At 50.6% G+C, this 11773-nt stretch overlaps 1 long non-coding RNA gene across 1 annotated transcript; it reads left to right on the top strand.

Annotated features, from left to right (window-relative positions):
• The first annotated feature begins 4486 nt into the window (after positions 1-4486).
• LOC135290338 (uncharacterized) lies at positions 4487-10404 on the top strand. Its single transcript, XR_010353086.1, has 4 exons — positions 4487-5452; positions 8011-8222; positions 9750-9910; positions 10365-10404. It is a non-coding gene; the product is annotated as an uncharacterized LOC135290338 (long non-coding RNA).
• The last annotated feature ends 1369 nt before the right edge of the window (positions 10405-11773 follow it).

Genomic DNA, 11773 nt, shown 5'->3' with positions numbered 1-11773 from the left:
GGCTGGGGGTGCTGTCACGGGGCAGGGAGGGCCAGGGGTGGCAGTGGCTGCTCAGGGATGGCTTTGGCCCGTGTCCCTGGCAGCAGCCACTGCCCAAGCAGCTGCACTGCCCCCGGGCTCTCCTCCCGGCCTGCTGGGCTTTGTTGGCTGGCACAGCCTGTGCCAAGGGCCGGCAAGGTGCCTGCAGGCCCCAGCTCTGGGGGAAAACAGACAATGTCCTGCCCGTATTCACCGTGCTGCCAGCACAGCAGTGCAGCACAGCATGGGCTCACACTCCCCATCCCTCCCACAGATGCAGCCGGCACCACAAGACCTGTTCCCAATGCCCAGGATGGCCTCGGAAGGGGTTTCTGTCAGGGAACAGTCTGCTGGCTAGGGTTACTGGGAGGCGTGCTTTCTTTGGAGCTTGTCTTCATGTTGTGCTGCTTTGGAATCGGGTATTCCTGGAAGAGAAAACAGTGAGTGTTTTGTTGCTCTCCCCCTCAAACACCTTCTTTTGAAAGTCTAACGTGGTCAGGAAACATTCCCATTGAGACTGCAGTGGGGTTGTGGCCAGTCCATGATTGTCCAAATAACTCTGCTGAGGGTTCTGCTGCTGCCCAGTGCTTCCATTGGCCTCTCAATTGCTGGGCCTTGTCCTGGGGGGCCCGCTGGGGCTGCAGCCAGTGCTGGCTCCCACTGAGGCTGCCTGGCCAAGAGCAGCCCCAGGGGCACGGGGCAGAGGCAGAGGGAGGTGGGGAGGAGAAAGAGCAGGGCCGAGATTGCCCTTGAAAGGCAGAGGCGCTCTGGGGCCCGCTCCTGGCCAGGGAGCCTGCCCAGAGCCGTGCCCTGCTGGCCGGGGCCTTGAGGGGCAGCTGTCCAGCTGGGCCCAGCTGTGCCAGCAGCTCCAGCCGTGCTGGGGAGCCTTGCCAGCTCTGGGCCCTGCTGTGCACGAGGGTCCCTGTGTGCCACTGGCAGCTGGGGCCTCAGCCACCTCCTCTCTGCACAGGAGCACCCCGGGACAGGAGTTGGAAGACAGTGGCTGCACCTCACACCGACAGCGTGAGCAGCCCCACCAGCAGCAGTAACGGCCTGGACAGCCCTCTCAAGTGTTCTGTGAAGAGGACCCCAGAACAACCATCTACGACGAAGCCACCTCTTACACTGTAGATCCCACTGTGACCTGCTCTCTCCATGGGCCTCCCCAAGCTGCCTTCATTCCTTTTTTTCTCTCCGTCTGTCCCATCCCAGTCAACCCGAGTTCCGCTAGGGACCCCAGGACCAGCCCAGCACCTTCCAGCACCTCCTGAGACCAACACATCCCTTCCTCTGCCCCTGAGCCCCCTGGCCTTGCCCTCTAGGCAACACTGAAGGTGATACCCCACCCCACCCCACCCTCCCCCCACCTCCAACTCCCGCTTGCAGGGTAGGCAATGGCCCATTCCTGTGTTCAAATAAAGAGATGGATTTGTGTCCTAGTTTGAAAGCAAAACCAGTGAGAGGCTCTCTTATTTAAACTGTGACCCTTTGGACGAGGACATGAGGCTTGACTCCATTTTCATCAGAAGGCTGATTTATTATGATATATATTATACTAAAATACTACATTACAACTATACTAAAAGGACAGAGAGAAGAAGATCAGAAGGCTACCAAGACAAGAATAGAATAGGAATCAATAACAAAAACCTGTGACTGCTCACAGCCTTGACACAGGTGGCTGTGATTGGTCACTGATTGAAAACAATCCACATGAACTAATGGAAGATGCACCCATGGCATTCCACAGCAGCAGATAGCCATTGTTTACATTTCTTTCCTGAGGCTCTCAGCTCCTCAGGACAGGAAAAATCCTAGCAGAGGCTTTTTCCCTAAATTATCATGGCAACATCTCACCCTTTTAAATTATTAAATTAAATAGAAAAAGAAATGTTTGCAATTTCTTCTACTAGGGCTTTGTAGAAGAGAGAACAACACCTCTTGAGGTTCATCTGTTGCCAGTTAAAATCTCAATCATTTGCTGATGTGGAATGGTCAGGGAAATTCTTCACCTGTAGAACATTCAGAGAAATTCTTCACTTATCAAACATCTAATTATATCATATCACTAAAGCAATCTTAAAAAATAAGAAAATGCAAAAACTCATGCAAGGAAAGTTCATTGTTTCAAGTCCAAGCAGCTGAATTTCAGGACAGAGTCTATGGACTGAAGAGGTTCTTTTTTGACATCTCTGGAAGTCCCCTTTGGTCCTGAAACAGGCTTGCAGAATTCTGAAATAAAGAACTGCTAAAGAAAACAAGAATTAGCAAACAATTCATTGACAGTCATGAAACAATTCAGAGAAAATTTCTGGAATGCCCTGGCCACAGCCCTTCATTGAACCACTTGGGCTGAGGCTAATTTTTGGCTTTTCAATGCTTTTGAGCTGCTAGCTCTTTCCACTTTTCTTTATTAATTTTTTTTTTTTTTTTTTTTTTTTTTTTTCATTAGAAGAAGAGTAGCAGCAGCAGAGGGTCTCAAGGACCCTTGGGTGGCTCTGGTCTTGGTGGGCGGACCAGAGAACTGAGACTTGGCTCACAGAATGGTGGCTTAGGTTCTTGTGGGGAAAACAAAGTTTTTAAACTCAGCACTGGACGGGGCGATGGCCCCGGCCCAGGGAAAAGAGTTAAACGGCTTAGAACTAGCTTGTGAGGCGGGCTCTGCACGCTCAGAACTTGGTAGGACTATGCTGCTAGTGTTTTGAGGTTTTGAGAGTAGAAATGACAAAATGTTGTTGTTTTTTTTTAGAAGCACTGGTGCACACTGGCAGCTGGAGAAGTTTTCTCAGGAATTGTTATTTTAGATTTGAGGGTTTCTTGTCTCCAGAGCAAGCGAGCAGTGCTTGCTTTGCTCTGTGTCTCTTGTTTTTGTAAGGTAAATGTTATTTTTTCTGCTTTTTACTTTTTGGCACTACTTTTATCTCTACTGGGCTGGGAACTAGAGGTAGATGTTACAGGAGCCAACTCTCCCACGCCGCTGGGGCGCTCGGGGGTAGGCAGGCACTTTAACTTCTAGGGAGAAGCTCTCGACTATACGCGAAGTGATTTAAAAACTAAATTGATTTTGAACACAGCCAGCCAAACTGCTCCTGCAGTCAGCTGGAGGGTTATGCTTTTTTTACGGAAGGATAGGCTTTTCGCAGGGTTTGATGTGAATGATGGAGTTTCGGAAACCTGCGGGACAACTGGGGTGGGTGGTGCGGGCAGCACGGGCGCTGGTGTCGACTCTTGAGGCGGTCTCGTGGGCTCAGCACTATTCTCAGCAAGCTCTTGCACTGCAATTGGATCGGCAGGGAGCGGCGGGACAGGCGGGGGCGGCGGGCTCGGAGCGGGGTCGGCCCGCACAGGCGCCGCCTGCACCGTTGCGAATTCAGTTGCCGGCTGGGATGCAGAGGAAGAAGACACGGAGGCAGCTCCTGCAGCTCCCGGGAGCAGCAGCACAGCCGGGGAATCACTGTTGTTGATCGCGTTGCCTGGCAACACGGGCGGATCGGCGGGAGGCGGTTCCGGGTGCCGCGGCGCAGGCGCAGTCATCAGAGCCGGCGGAGCTGGCTCGGGCGGCTGCGGGGCCAGGGGCGGAGCCGGCTGAGGCGGAGCCTCCGGCTGAGGCGCCTCCTGCGGGGCTGGCTGAGGCGGAGCCTCCGGCTGCGGAGCCTCCTGCGGGGCTGGCTGAGGCGGAGCCGCGGGGTCCGGCGCCTCCCGCGGGGCTGGCCGAGGCGGAGCCGCGGGGTCCGGCGCCTCCCGCGGGGCTGGCTGAGGCGGAGCCGCGGGGTCCGGCGCCTCCTGCGGGGCTGGCTGAGGCGGAATCGGATCCGCCCCCTCCCGGGGTGGGGAAGGCGGAAAGATCCGCGATGAAGTGGGCGGGGCCGGCCCGGAAAGCGGCGGCCTCGGCTCCCCATCCCCCCCAAGAGAAGGAGCTGGGGGGGGGGAAGGCAGCTCTGTCTGCTCCGAAGGAACAGAGAAAAACTTTTGCTCAGCTGTGGGCAGTGCGGGGGGGGCTGCAAACCCGCGGTTCGTCTTTTTGGAGAGGCTTCTCTCGTGCCGAACCTGGCGGGTACGGAGCGCGGCCGCGCCACCGAGCCATGACGTCCCCCCCAGCCTTTTTTACTGTCAAAACCCAGGATAAGATGTCTTGGGATACTGAATATATCAACGGGCGTTTAACACCCTGGTGCTCTGTCCACTCAACAGCAGCCTTCATGAACTCCCAAACATCTAAATCGAGGGAGTATATCACATTTGTAAAAAATCTATGAAATTTTGCCCATCTGAAAACGTCATAATAATCTTCCTTCCAATAAATCAAATCGTGTCCCCATTTGCACCAGAGTTTAATAACTTTCTCCTCTGACGCAGTAAACGGAACCTGAGCTTCCGAAGGTACATTTTCCCAACTTTCCTCCCACCTTTTGCGAATGGCAGGATCTTCAGGAAGGGAAAAAATAACAGTACCTTTAGACAGTGTCCTTGTGGATCCAGCTGTGCAGCTCTGCTGCTCTGCGGTCTCTGGACACAATCTCTAGGAAAGTCCAACAGGTTCTCCTGCTTGCCTTGGCTGTGAACTCTGCCCATCTTCAGGGTCTCGTTTCTTCAGCTCCAGGCTAGATTCCATGGTCACTCTTGGGGTGACCATCAGTTTCACACGTCCAGGGGTCACCAATTCTTGCTTTGACTGCAACCCCTGGTGCGAGGACACGAGGCTTGACTCCACTTTCATCAGAAGGCTGATTTATTATGATATATATTATACTAAAATGCTACATTACAACTATACTAAAAGAAGAGAGAGAGAAAGATCAGAAGGCTACAAGGACAAGAATAGAACAGGAATCAATAACAAAAATCCTGTGACTGCTCACAGCCTTGACACAGGTGGCTGTGATTGGTCACTGATTGAAAACAATCCACATGAACCAATGGAAGATTCACCTGTGGCACTCCACAGCAGCAGATAGTTATTGTTTACATTTCTTTCCTGAGGCCCTCAGCTCCTCAGGACAGGAAAAATCCTAGCAGAGGCTTTTTCACTAAAAATCCTGGCAACACCACATTTTGCCCATCTATGGTGATCCAGCAGAATGTCAAACTCAAGAGCAATGCCCCAAGAGCAGAGGTGGTGCTGGGGAAGAGGAGGCAGGTCTTCAAAGCATGTCAGGATGGGTCCCCAGCTGGACTTGGCTGTTATTTCAGCCAGAGCTTGGCCAGCTCTGTGTGACTCCAGCAACTGAAAGCTTAAGGACAATGACTCATCTTTGGGATTATGTTTTGCAATTCCTCCTTCATCACAGGGACCATGCTTAGAAGGTTTGCCTCCTTGCATGGTACGTCCATTCCCTCCCTTCTCTTTCTAGCTCCTCATATGTTCCTTTGTCCTCCATTTTCTCCAGGCCAAGACCCAGCACCAGAAGCCAAGAGAAGAGCCCGGAGTATGCAGGTAGGTACAGGGCTCCAGTGTACTTTTCACCTCACTCTTCCCATCTCCTGTGGTGGTTTGGCACAGTCAGCTGTCCCATGTATTTAGGCGAACTTTTCTGTATTCCACATTTTGTCCGAAAGTGGCCTTTCTAGTCTTCACACTTAGTTGACATTTGGAAATCTTGGTTAACACCCATTCATTTAAAGGTATCTTTAAATGTATTTCAATTTCCTAATGGGCTCAGTGGACTCTCCCAGAGCCCAGTCCCTGGGAGTGTTCTCTGGTGGTGCAGTGAAAACTCCTCCAGTGTTAATTGTTGATTGACAGGAGCTGGAGGGGTACCTTGGGCTCCTGGATGTGCTGTGCAGGAAGAGAAAACATTCCTCTCCTTCTTGGTCATGCCTTTTATCTCCCTGCAGCCTTTCTAGTTCCAAACTCAGAATGGAAAAATAAGACAATTAGCATGAAATGAGAAATGTTTCCACTCCTTCTGACTGCCCTTGAAGGAGAAAACCATTCCTTGGGGTAGTTTCTGATCTGAATCCCTTGAGATTTGAAGGAGGTTCGTGTATATTGCCTGGTTTTGCACTGGGAGGAATAGGGAAACCTCCTATGATGGAAAGTCCTTTTGAATTTTCCAGTGAAGGAGAAGGAGATTTCCAAATGGCTGCAGCCTAGGCAGGGTGTGAGTTTGTCATCCTCTGACAGCACAAGGCCAAAGCCACCTATGGCAGGTTCCCAATGACAAATCTCTTCCCCGGCTGTCTCTGCCTGTGTCAGTGCTGCAGGCTGAGGCTGGGAGAGGAGATGACTCCTGCCTTGTCCCTGTCCCTGCCTTGCCTGATCCCTGACAAGTGGAATTGTGCCAGACAAAATGCAGTCTCTGGCACCTCTGGGTCATCCACTGCTTTCAAGCTGTAAGCTTCAATGACACTGTTGTAGTTCCTTAGGCATCTCTGGTTGCGTAATGATAGGAGAGATGAGACTTGGAGAAGTAATTCTGCTGATGCAGAAAAAGGGATCAGATCACCTGGTCCGTTTGCTCAGGGTTTGTTCTGCCAAATGCTGGGTATGGCCCCTTTGGAATGACTCCTTCATTGCTGGAATGCAGCTGCAATACTTAATGCAGCAAGGGAGTAGTATCACTCATCAATGTCGTTGCCAATTTTGCTGTATGAATTCTGGACTAGGAATGAACCATCTCATTAATCCATCACTGTCTCTCTTTTGTTACTGACCGGGATGTTTTATAGCAGGAAACAAATCCAGTTTTAAGAGAGCAGTATTCCTCACTAATGACCTGTATACCACATGGTTTTATTCTTGGTGAAACTATGTAAAAACTTAGTTCTCTTACTTCCAACAGTTCAGTTGGAGAATATATCAGAATGACCTGCCCTGTACTATTTCCACTGAGAAAAATTTGACTTGATAGTATTAGCCAAGATCAGAAATGTTTTGAGGCAGATCATGTTTATGTAGGTTTTGGGTTTTATAATGGTAGTTTGTTGACTGCATGAAAGAAATCGGGAAGAAAAACCCATGGAGCAATGAAGCACAGCAAAAGTGGCAATTTCCAATTGAATGGCCAGTTTATGCCCTGCAAATGCAGACTCCTTGAGTACTGGGGACATGTAACCTGGATTGCAAAGCTTCTTCCAACATGAGGTGCCATTGTTCATGTGCCAGCACTTCCTCTGTTGTGAAGAGAAAGAAAAGCAATGAAGCAATAAAACCCAACCTGGAACTGAGTGGGAGTTACTGAAACAAAGGCCATGAACACTAACTTGGAAAGCAATTACTTCTGAGTTGTAATTGTCAGATTCTGTTGACCACTGTGGGTTGCCCACAGTTTAGAAGGAAAGGGATTTCAAAGTAGTGGATGGGTAATGAACAACACATAAGCAAAGTTGTAGAAGCTTTCTCTCCTAGTTTGCCAGCTCCATACATTTCAAAGGAATTCTAGTGATGGTAGTTCCATGAAAAGAAAAACAGAGAGATCTTCTGAATAATGAAAACACCCCTTGCATGCCTCAACCATTAGATGGATTGATTGTAAAGGTGGGAATTCACCGAACTCACTTGTTCCCTTGTGAGCGTGGCTCTGCCTCACACAGAGGTGAGGTGGGAGCTGGGCCGCTCTCTGTTGGGAGGAAGGGTCTTGTGGCAGCCCAGAGAGGCTGTGCACATTGGCAGGGAACAGCTGTGCCCTGCATGTGGCCCTGCAATGAGCTGTGCTGCTGGCAGTGCCCCGTGGAGCTGTAGGGCTGCTCAGCTGTGGGGCAGGGAGAGCAGCAGCAGGGTGCATGTGCAGCTGAGCCATGGCTGGAGAGCACAGGGCTCTGGGCTCCCTGCTGTCCCAGGGCAGCCCAGAGGCCAGGCTGTTCCTGTGGCAGCTCTATGGAAGTGGGGCAGGGTTTTCCCTCTGGTCTGCTTCAAGCTGCTGGTGGCAGTAGCATGTTTCCCTGTGCAGCTCTTTAGAAATTTCCAAGGAATCTGTCCCATGAAATACGGAGCTTCAGATGCCTTAGGTTGGCACTGAGGGCTCTGTTACATTTTTTGTCTCCACGTTGCAGATCTGACTGGCTACCCTTCTGCCACGAATCTTCCTCAGACACATCCCGCTTCACTGCTTCTCTTGAAGCCTTTGCCTCCCATCCAAGAGAGCTCATCCATCAATCTGAGCAAGATGTATGATGGGGAGGAAGGGAAAAGGAAAAGTAGCACTGACAACAAAGATGTCAGAAGAAACATCGCGGAGCAGAGTTCAGAGGGAAAAGGACATAAGGTAAGGAGACCAAGCTAAGTCCTGGATGGTAGATTTTCATTTTATGTGCTGTAGGCAGAGCATGGAGGCCTTTTCCTGTGCTGTGAGCCCAGGGAAGCAGCTGAGCCAAGCAAGCGCTCAGCTGGACGCTGCGCTTCAGGCTGTCTTTGCAATGGGTGTGTAGTGCAGACTTCATGTCCTCAGCATGTATCAATAGCAGGAGAGGTCTTTGAATGGTTTCTGGGCTGTGTTGTGGTTCCTCTTCTGTCTTATGGCTGAGAAAACACCAACAAGCAGTCAGAGCAGCTAAAGCTGTGCAATCTGGGAAAGCAGTCCTTCCCCATTGAGTAATCTACAGGTATCTATGATGCACCTGTATGTTTTGCTGATGTTTTCTGTCAGCTGTGTCTGCTTTGGATGGAAAAAGATGATTGCTGGAACCTGCAAAGTCAGGCTGTCTCAGCTTGTGAGTGGTACAGCCATGCCCCCTGCACAGCAATCTCTGATGCTATTTCCAGAGTTCATCAGATTCTGGGTAGCTGTGTGCTCTGGCATGGCTTTGTCCATAGGAAAGGGATGGCCTGTGGCCATCGGGAAAGCAGCCCGGATCCCAGGCACATGATTTTCTTTGCACCAGGGCCAGGACGTGCAGTTGTTTTGGGTTTGCTGTGGGGTGCAGGAGGAGACAGATGAACAACAGTTTTGATTGACAGAATGTCCAATCAAAGGCTTGGGCACTTGATTTCAGCCTTGCAGAGAAAGGGCTCAGTGTATACAGGAACTGACCCTTTCAGTGAACTTTGAACAGGTCCTGGCTTGGCTCTCTAGCGGGGCCAGAAATGATGGGATACTAAGCATGGGTGTGCATCTGCCCCTGCTGCCTCCACCCCCATTCCTGGCCATGGCATGGGGGCCCTGGAGCAAGTTGGGCAGGCAGAGACCTTGCAGAGAGCAGCAGGGCAGGGAGCTGTGCTGAACTCCCTGAATGGCAGTGAGGCTGAGATGATGGATGTGTGGGAGCTGGAGAGCAGCGAGCATCCCGAGAGCTCAGCAGCAGCATCTGGGCTGCAAGGCTGCTGGGGAAGTGTAGGAGGGAAGGGCAGCAGCAGCAGAAATGAGGGGCTTGAGACAAGCAGGTTTGGACATGCTGCAGAATGGCTTTGTGGGGACTTGGCTGGAGATCAGCACTGGCTGTGAGACACCTTAGGGGCAGGGAGAGAACAGTGATCTAAACCCACTGCCATGGCATCCAAAAGGCCAGGGGAGGCAGTGGCACCTCAGAACACCTTGATGTCAAACGTGTGGATGTCAGCTGGGAATGCAGACACACTTGCAAAGAAATGAGCATGAGGGGAGAGGTGTCAAATATGTGACATGGTCTCTCCCTGTCCAGTTCCCTTTGCATTCCCCATCCTGTGCCAAGCTGCTGCATCAGTTTGTCTTGTTTATTACTGCCAGGTCCCAGTTGAGGACATGTGTAAATGTCTTGAGGCAGAGTGGAGGCAAGTGTGGATGATGGATCTGAGCACTGTGTTCTACTCTTTCCAGACATCCTTGCCTTCTCCTGTTGGTAAAGAAATGAAGAAGAGATCATTGGGAAAATCTTTGATCCCCCGTCGTCACAAGGCAGGAATTCCCCGTGTGGGCAGTGCTGCTGGGTCTGTGCACAGCTCTCCCCAGATGGAATTGCAGGAGTCCCAGGAGATGAGGTAAGCCAAGGTGTCTGATGCTCCAGTGTGCTCTTCACTTCACTCTTCCCATCTCCTGTGGTGATTTTGCACACTCAGCTGTCCCATGTATTTAGGCAAACTTTTTTGCATTCCACATTTTGTCCATCTATGGTGATCCAGCGGAATGTCAAACCCAAGAGCAATGCCCCAAGAGCAGAGGTGGTGCTGGGGAAGGGGAGGCAGGGCTTCAAAGCATGTCAGGATGAGTCCCCAGCTGGACGTGGCTGTTATTTCAGCCAGAGCTTGGCCAGCTCTGTGTGATTCCAGCAACTGAAAGCTTAAGGGCAATGAATCATCTTTGGGATTATGTTTTGCAATTCCTCCTTCATCACAGTGACCATGCTTAGAAGCTTTACCCCCTTGCATGGTACGCCCATTCCCTCCCTTCTCTTTCTAGCTCCTCATATGTTCCTTTGTCCTCCATTTTCTCCAGGCCAAGACCCAGCACCAGAAGCCAAGAGAAGACCCTGGAGATGCAGGTAGGTACAGGGCTCCAGTGTACTGTTCACCTCACTCTTCCCATCTCCTGTGGTGGTTTGGCACAGTCAGCTGTCCCATGTATTTAGGCGAACTTTTCTGTATTCCACATTTTGTCCGAAAGTGACCTTTCTAGTCTTCACACTCAGTTGACATTTGGAAATCTTGGTTAAAACCCATTCATTTAAAGGTATCTTTAAATGTATTTCAATTTCCTAATGGGCTCAGTGGACTCTCCCAGAGCCCAGTCCCTAGGAGTGTTCTCTGGTGGTGCAGTGAAAATTCCTCCAGTGTGAATGTTTGAGTGGAAGGAGCTGGAGGGGTAGCTTGGGCTCTTGGATAAGCTGGGCAGGAAAAGGAAACATTCCTCTCCATCCTGCACATCCCTTTTCTCTCCCTGCTGCCTTTCTAGTGCCAAATGGGGAATGGAAAAATAAGCCAAATAGCATGAAATGAGAAATGTTCCCACTCCTTCCGACTGCCCTTGAAGGAGAAAACCATTCCTTGGGGTAGTTTCTGATCTGAATCCCTTGAGATTTGAAGGAGATTCGTGTATATTGCCTGGTTTTGCACTGGGAGGAACAGGGAAACCTCCTATGATAGAAAGTCCTTTTGAATTTTCCAGTGAAGGAGAAGAAGACTTCCAAATGGCTGCAGCCTAGGCAGGGTGTGAGTTTGTCATCCTCTGACAGCACAAGGCCAAAGCCACCTATGGCAGGTTCCCAATGACAAATCTCTTCCCCGGCTGTCTGTGCCTGTGTCAGTGCTGCAGGCTGAGGCTGGGGAGGAGATGTCTCCTGCCTTGTCCCTGTCCCTGCCTTGCCTGATCCCTGACAAGTGGAATTGTGCCAGACAAAATGCAGTCTCTGGCGCATCCGGGTCATCCACTGCTTTCAATGTGTAAGGCTCAATGACACTGTTGTTGTTCCTTTGGCATCTATGGGCATGCAATGATAGGAGAGATGAGACTTGGATAAATGATTCAGAAAAAGGGATCAGATCCCCTGGTCCCTTTGCTCAGGGTTAGTTCTGCCAAATCCTTGGAATGGCCCCTTTGGAATGACTCCTTCATTGCCGGTATGCATCTGCAATGCTGAATGCAGCACTAGACCAATATTGCTCTGTAAGCAGGCGGATAGTTTTTTCTGGATTAATTCTGGAGTGGAAATGACTTATGTCGTTGAATGTTTCCTGTGTCTCTTATGTTACTGACCAGAGGATTGCACAGGCTGAAAGGACCCAGTTTTAAGAGAAGTGTTTGTCTTGTATTTTTTGGCTGCCTTATTATTTTACCCTTTGTGAAACAATGTAAAAAATTAGTTCTCTTCCTTGTAACTGCTCTGTCACACAAAGGTGAGGTGAGGT

Source organism: Passer domesticus, chromosome Z, assembly GCF_036417665.1.
Source record: "Passer domesticus isolate bPasDom1 chromosome Z, bPasDom1.hap1, whole genome shotgun sequence".
In the NCBI taxonomy this organism is placed as follows: domain Eukaryota; kingdom Metazoa; phylum Chordata; class Aves; order Passeriformes; family Passeridae; genus Passer; species Passer domesticus.
This window is presented reverse-complemented; position numbering and strand designations above follow the sequence as displayed.